This window comes from Cebus imitator, unplaced genomic scaffold (assembly GCF_001604975.1).
Source record: "Cebus imitator isolate Cc_AM_T3 unplaced genomic scaffold, Cebus_imitator-1.0 Scaffold187, whole genome shotgun sequence".
Lineage (NCBI taxonomy): Eukaryota > Metazoa > Chordata > Mammalia > Primates > Cebidae > Cebus > Cebus imitator.
The window spans coordinates 610,196-616,019 of NW_016107502.1; positions in this window are offsets into that span (position 1 = coordinate 610,196).

The window sequence follows — 5,824 nt, forward strand, 5'->3', positions numbered from 1 at the left end:
GTGTGCACGGAGGGTAAGAGCTGAGGGTCAGGTGGGGTCAGGTCAAGAGTGGCCTTACATGCAAAGCTCGGGGACTTGGATTCATGTCCTGACGGTGATGCCGACTCCAGGAAGGTGGTGCTTAAGTCTGAGAAAGAGATGGCGGGGGAATGGAGCGTAGGGGACAGGCACCTGACTGGCACAGAGGGTGGCCCCATCAGGCAGGCAGTGTGCTCCAGGAAGAGGCAGGGGAGGACAGATGCCAGGAGTGAGCAGAGGAAGAAGCAGCCAGTTGGGAAGTTGAAAGGGAGGGACAGAAGGAGAACCAGGGGAGTACAGGGTCCAGGAAGCCAAGGAGGACAGGGTGGGCCACACTGCATGCTTGCTAAGAGGTCCAAGCAAGGGCTCACCTTTGTCCGTGGGGGATGCCTGCGGATTATAGGGATGCACCATGGAGGGAGAGGTAACAGAGACCTGGAGGTGAATATTTTCAAATGAGAAGGCTAGGAGGGAAGCGGCTAGAAGGCCAGGGGAAGGAAGTGCTTCTGTGTGGTGGGAGAGGGAAGCTCGGGCCTGGTGCACTGAGAAAGGCTCCAAAGCCTGTTTAGCTCTGCTGTCTCTGGGGAAGGGGACAGGGCTGAAGGAAGGTGAGCGGAAGCCTCTAGCGACCACTTCCAGCTTTCCTTCCGACTGTCCCAGTGGACTCCGCTCTCTAGGACCTTGTTGTCCCCCTTTGTTTGGAGCTTGAAATATGGGAGGAGGCGGCTGGGGGAGTGTGACAATGGCTGCAGCTGCCCCTGGAGGAGAAAAGCAAACACGGGCCACTTGATGTGAGCTTATCTGGCAGCAAATGGAGGGGCCCAGGCTTTGGATAATCCCCCAAATCATGTTTCATTGAGCTCTGAGTGTCTTATGATTGCTGGGAAGCCAAACTGGCCTTCCTAAGTGAGTGTTATTTCTGTTGACAGCAGTTGGGAGTTGGGCTCCTGAACCAATTGGAGGAAGTGTTCTAAGGGGCCCCAGCTAGAGAGCAGCGGGCAGGCAAGGCAGAGACTCCCCGGGGGTGGTGACCAACGCTGGATGCAGAATTACGGACAAGCCTATGAGGACGAGGGAGAGGGACCCCACCTCTCGGATCCTGGCCGTGGTGCTCATCTCTTCTTTGGTCTCTAAAAGGCCCTGCTGTGTCCTCACTGCGGCCCTTTGTTCAGGCTGTGGCCTGAATCTGAAACCCTGGCTCTTCTCTGTCCAAATGCTACAGGGCTCAGGGGGACTCCACCCTCTCTGAAGGTGGCTATGCCCACCTTCCCAGACCCCCAAAGCAAAGGCCAGCGGCCACGGCCTGGGTGCTTCTCAGCACCTTATCAAACGGGCTGACTGATTTGGTAACTCCCCAGGCCTGTGGACTGAGATGGAGGCAGAGGGGCTGCACAGCCAGGTCCATACTCTCCTTCTGGCTCTGCCCTTTACTTGCTGCCTGCGCTTGGTGAGGTGAGCTACTGCCCTCCCTGGGTGTTCAGTTTCCCACCTACAGGGAAAAGCAGTGGTTCTCCTGCTCAGGTCTTAGGATTAGCTGGGGGACTTGTTAAAACACAGATTGCAGGGTCCACCCCCAGGATTTCTGATTCATTAGGTTTAGGTTGAGACCCTTTGCTCCCAGACTCATGATCCCCATTTGCCCAGGACAGAGGGATTTCTTGGGAGACAGGAGTGCTGTTGAGGGTTAAACCTGGGTGATCTTGGGAAACCGGGTTGGCTAGTCACTGTTCCCAGGTGCTGCTGGTCTGGGGACCACACTTTGAATCAATGTTCTCTAAGATCCCTTCCATCTCTGAAAGTCCCTGACCCTACAGTATAAGTACCCTTGCTTCAGTACATCTGAAACAGACATAACTGGGAGGGGCACAAGGGTAGGCACGCCCTCTCATGCAAATTCACATTTAGGATACAGTTCCTGTTGAAATGATGAAGATCTCCTAGACTGCCTGGCAATGAGCCTCAGGGCGCCTTCCCACCAGGCGGAGGTTCTGACTGCAGAACAAAGGTGGGATGCGGGGGTAGCTAGCAGGTGTGGGGCCGTGAATGTCATCATCAGGACCCATGCCATAGGGCATCTCAGAAAGGCAACCACAGATGCATTGATGGTGAAGTGATGCATTTTCGGGACTTTCATCAGGGCTGGATGTGTAATGTCATGGCTGTGAGACTTGGGGATCATCGTCTCTCCTACTCCATCCCCGGCTCCCAAGTAGAGGAGGCTCAAAGCACAGAGACGCAGGATGTGTAGGAAGAGCCCGGCTGGCTGGCCAGATGTGCCAGGAGTCCTGGTGAGCAGAGCAGGCTTCAGCCAGGGCCAGTGCCCAGAGCAGAAGGTACCACAAGTGTTGGCTGGTGGGCAAGGCCAAGTCCATTAATGGTGATGGGGGGCAAGGGGTGGCAGCTGGCTGTATAAATTGTAAACACATGGGTCATACAGAAACACATACATAAACCTGAAAACGGCCCTGGGTCAGCTGCATCCTTCCCTCCCTCAACAAACATGTATTGGGTCCCTGCTATGTGCCAGGCCTGGCACTTGGAACAACTGGACTTGCTCCTTCAGGAGCTCACAGCAGTCGTGAGGGTGGGGCACAGGCATACAACAACTTCCAGACACCGGAGAGTGCTTTCAGAGATGATAGCCTATCTGATGGGAGCAGAGGGACGGGCATTGATTCTGCCAGACAAGGCTGGTAGGGGTGGGTGGCAAAAGGAAGAGGCATTTAATTTGGACCTTGAAAATAGGTAGGGTTTCTGCAGGCAGAAAAAGAGGGAGGGCTGCCCAGGCAGAGGAGACAGTGTGAGCAAAGGCCGGAGGAATGGCCGGCAGGGTGGGCCTGCGGGGCAGGAAGGGCTGGGAAGTCAGGTCAGGGCCTGGAACAAACTCGGCCTCACTTAGCTGTGACTTTCCCCTTTCCCCCACATACTCTACTCCTGGGATCTCACTAGCCTCTTATTCTGTGTTTGCTCCCATGAGCAAAAGCTGAGGTTAACTCTTCATTCCCTAAGGGAAGAGCACCCCATACCAGGAGGAGGGCTTCTGGGGAGTCTGATGTTTCTGAAAACAAACAAACAACCAAAACTGGTATTTTTTGGTTAAAATAACGTCCTCCAGATTCATCCATGTGTCACAGACAACAGGATGCCCTGCTTTTTAAAGGCTGAATAGCATTCCGTTGTACAGATGTGCTACATTTTCTTCACCCATTCATCCCCTGACGGCCACTTAGGTTGATTCTGTATCTTGGCCATTGTGAACAGTAATGAAATGAACGCAGGAGTGCAGATAGCTCTTCAACATACTAATTTCATTTCCTTTGGATAAATACACAGTAGCGTCTTACGTTAAGTAAAATAAGCCAGGCACGGAAAGACAAATACCATAGGATCTCACTCATATGTGGAATCTAAAAAGTTGATTCCATAGAAATAGGGTGTGTAATGGTGGTTCGTAGTGGCTCAGGCGGTTGGGGGAAGCAGGGAATGGAAGAGATGTTGGTCAAAGGGTATAAAGTTTCAGTTTGACAGGGGGAGTAAGCTCTAGAGGCCTATTGCGCAGTGGGACGCTATACGGTTAATAACATACTGTCGTCTTTAAAAATGCTGAGTGATGTTATAATGTGATTAGGTTGGTGCAAAAGTAATTGCAGTTTTGCCATGAAAAGTAATACATGAAACACATATGTTAATTAGCTAGACTGTCACTCCACGATGTACATATACTTCAAAATATCATGTTATACACAGTAAATACTTGTAATTTTATCTGTCAATTTTTCAGAAAGCAAAAATAAAGGGCCCCCTCCTCTAACAAGACCAGCGCACCCCCCACACCTGTGCCCCTTCAGTTAAATAAGTGCCAGTTTCCACCTTTGAGCTCTCGGCCAATGAGAGGCCATGCCTTCTTGATGGCCAGAAACAGTAGGAAAGGAAAAAACAGTCTCCGTGATGAATTTATGACTTGATTTCAGCTTCCGGTGAAACTCGGTGTCTGCCCCCACATGGTGGATTTCCTCTCTCCGTCTAGACATCCTTGTCCTTCTGTGTCCTTGCTTCCCTATGGTTTAATTTCCACTTGTCTGCTATGGGTGGACAGTGTGACTGTCCTTCTGAAGCGGAGAAGTGGGACTTCCTCAGGCCCTCAAAATTGGGCAGCTGGAAGGAGCCAGAAGGATTCTGAGCTCAGTCCTTTTGAAAACGGAGACTGCTGAGCCCTTGTGGGGTGGGAGCTGGGGTTGGGGACCAGGAGGTCACCTGATCTTCTGTCTCCCAGGCCAGCGTTTTTTCCATGACCACCAATAAGATTTTGATTGGCTGATATAATCATAACCATTTACTAAATGCTAGCTCACGCTGGGCACTAACCTAAGTGCCATATGTGCATGAGTTAATTTAATACTTACAGTAATCCCATGATGGGATTATTTCCCCTTTTACAGAAGGGAAAACAGAGGCACAGAACACTAGTGGAGAGCCAGGCACATGAGTATGTGCAAAGCAGATGTCTGACTTTTCCCAGCACAGGTCTAGTTTGGGTTTCTTGTAGCTTGTGGATCTCTGGTGGAAGCTAAGAGCCGGGGGATCTGTCTGAGGCAGAGACCACAGTTGAGGGCTGGAAGGCACAGGGCCAGTATTCTCTGATTCTGAAAGGATCTTGGGTCAGGAGGACCATGATGGCCATCATTACAAACAGACCGGCTGTTTGGAGGACCCGCTGGAGGGAACCACACCTTCTCCCTCGTCCTCTATCCCCCTGACTTTGAGGCTGGAGATCCAGCAGCTGTCAGTGTCACAGTGAGGCACAGGCTGGGCTGGGGTCTCTGGGCAGCTGCCCTTTCTTTTCTTTCTCTTTCTTTCTCTCCCTCTCTTCCTCTCTGCACCCAGGTTGAACCCAGACTGGCATACAGCAGCACAATCTTGATTCACTATAACCTCTACCTCCCAGGTTCAAGTGATTCTTGTGCCCCAGCCACCATAGTAGCTGGGATTGCAGGCCTGTACCACCATGTCCGTCTAATTTTTGTATTTTTAGTAGAGACAGGGTTCCACCATGTTGGCCAGGCTGGTCTCGAATCCCTGATCTCAAGTGATCCACCCACCTTGGCCTCCCAAAGTGCTGGGATTACAGGCGTGAGCCACCTCCCCTGGCTGACAACCCTTTTTCTTTTCTATTACTGTGTTTGTTGTGTGCAGGTAAATGAGCACAGACAACTCTTTTGGATCAAACTTAGAATTTGATTGCTAACTATAGAGCCATGTGGATGGTGCTGTAGGTGGAACTTGAATTAAAATCCTAGCGCTAAGAATTTCTAGTTTTTATGCCCTGAGAGACATGGTTTCCTAAATACATGACTATTTTTTACTTCACTTGCAAGTACTAAATTGCATTCTTTGTATTAGTTAGGATACTGCTCCTACTGTCAGGCAATGGGTTCAGCGTCTGTCATCCTGAGAGACACAGAGAGTCTCTGGAGGTGCCTGTACACAGGAATCACATTTTATTATTTTCCTAGATCCTTTTTTTTTTTAATTTTCAGATGGAGTTTTGCTCTTGTTGCCCAGGCTGGAGTGCCATAGTGTGATCTCGGCTCACCATAACCTCTGTCCCCTGGGTTCAAGCGATTCTCCTGCCTCAGCCTCCTGAGTAGCTGGGATGACAGGCACCTGCCATCCCGCCCTGCTAATTTTTGTAATTTTAGTAGAGATGTCTTTCTCCATCTTTGCCAGGATCACAACTCCTGACCCTGTGATCCACCTGCCTCAGCCTCTCAAAGTGCTGGGATTACAAGCATGAGCCACCCCACCT